The following is a 2,058-nucleotide window of genomic DNA, read 5'->3' on the forward strand; positions in this document are numbered from 1 at the left end:
ACGTGCCCAGTTGCTCCGCGGCATGTGGGAACCTCCTAGACCAGGGCTCGAACCCGTGTCCCCTGCATTGGCAGGCAGATTCTCAACCACTGCGCCACCGGGGAAGCCCCTGTTCTGCTTTATTTTAAAAGAAGTACCCTTTTCAGGACTCCTAGGCCCCTCGGGTGTGCATCATTTTCCCTCCGAGATCAGTGAGTACCTCCAGACCCCTGTGGGCCTGCTGAGCAACATCGAGGCCCAAAGGTCGGTCTCCCGTAGGCCCTCTGTGTATGCCGAGTGATGGGCAACACACTGCTCGTTCCTTAAGGAGAGCTACATTTCCAGAGCACCGGAACAGCCTCAGGACCACATTTCTAGGCAGTGCGACGTGCCATGGAAGTGTTCGTCATGGCCCCCGTCTGAGCTGCCATGAGAAAACACTGTGCTTAGAATTCTTCGAGGACCTCGTACCTGAAGTCACTCTGCTCGAGGAGAAAGCCAGCATCCTACCATGCTGTGGCGCTAACGGGACACTCAGCGTGAGCACTTGCCTCGAGGTAAGGCCCTGAATTGCCGTGCAGAAGCGGAGGCGTGCTGCAGTCTTCAGGAGGCTGTAGCCCCTGCTCAGCGTTAGTTTATTTATTTATTCATTTGTTTATCTATCTGTCTATCTAGTTCTTTATTTTCTTATGTAATTTATCATTTTTGTTTTACTGTGTTGGGTCTTCGTTGCTACATGTGAGCTTTCTCTAGTTGTAGCGAGCGGCGGCTACTCTTCGTTGCGGTGCTCGGGCTTCTCATTGCGGTGGCTCCTCTTGTTGTGGAGCAGAAGCTCTAGGCACGTGGACTTCAGTAGTTGTTGCATGCGGGCTTAGTCGTTGTGGCTCCCGGACTCTAGAGCGCAGGCTCAGTCGTTGTGGAGCACGGGCTTAGTTGCTCCGCAGCATGTGAGATCTTGGTGGACCAAGGCTCGAACCCACGTCCCCTGCATCGGCAGGTGGATTCCCAGCCACTGCACCACAAGCGAAGCCCCTGCTCTGCATTATTTCAACGTCAGTCCGCTTGGCAGGACATCTAGGAGCCTCGCGTGGGCACCCTATTCCCTGCAAGAACACTGAGTAACCCCAGGCCCCCATGGGCCCGCTATGCCACATCCAGGCCCGTAGCCCTTCGGAGCCACTCTGTGTATGCCGAGTGTAGGGCAACAGACTGCACTCTTTCTTGGGACAGCTTGATTTCCCCAACACTCCCACAGGTCGACGAACACCTTTCTAGCAGGTCCAACATTCCGTGCAAGTCTGCCTCATTACCCTAGTCTGAGCTGCACTGAGAATAACCCTCGGCTTCGCATTCCATCTGGGACCCCCTGCCTGAAGTCACCCTGCCTCCAGGAGAATGTCAGCCTGCGTTCCGACTGCAACTCAAGCCCAGGTCCTCGTGTAACACTGCAGGCTTTTGAAGAGCCACGGGCCCGGAGGCCTAGCTGGGGCGATCCTTGGTTGAGACAGTTCGCTATTTGCAGAACACCCTGCTTCGAGGAGTTGATTCAGGGAAGGAACCACTGGGTCACCTGTGTCTGTTTGGACTTGTTAGAAAGCACAGGGATGTATGCTGCGTGTGCCCGTGGAAATGGGGGCCTGATGGAACTAGCCTTGCTTTCCCATTTTGAAAGCTCCATTCATGCTGCCTTGAAGCTACTTGAAAGTGACTGCTGTTGACAGGCCACTAGCCACTGTAGGCATGGCTCTGGGAAGAAAAGGAGTTTTCTCTAGCTAAGCCGGGTGCTGCGATGGCCGGGGTGGAGCTCATCCTGCCACGCTCTAGAGCTAAAGGGAAACTCAACGTGAGTACTGGCCTCGAGGTAAGTCCCTGAGTAGCCGCGCAGAAATGGAGGCATGCAGCCCTTTCCACGAGGTCTTAGTCGCTGTTCTGCTTTATTGTGTTTTATTTTTTTAATGTTTTATTGTGTTTTTAAGATTTATGTATTGATTGATTGATTGCTATGTTGGGTCTTCGTTTCTGTGCTAGGGGCCTCTCCAGTTGCGGTAAGTGGGGGCGACTCTTCATCGCGGTGCGTAG

The sequence above is a fragment of the Balaenoptera physalus genome (genome assembly GCF_965194825.1).
Source record: "Balaenoptera physalus genome assembly, contig: HAP1_SCAFFOLD_723, whole genome shotgun sequence".
NCBI lineage: Eukaryota > Metazoa > Chordata > Mammalia > Artiodactyla > Balaenopteridae > Balaenoptera > Balaenoptera physalus.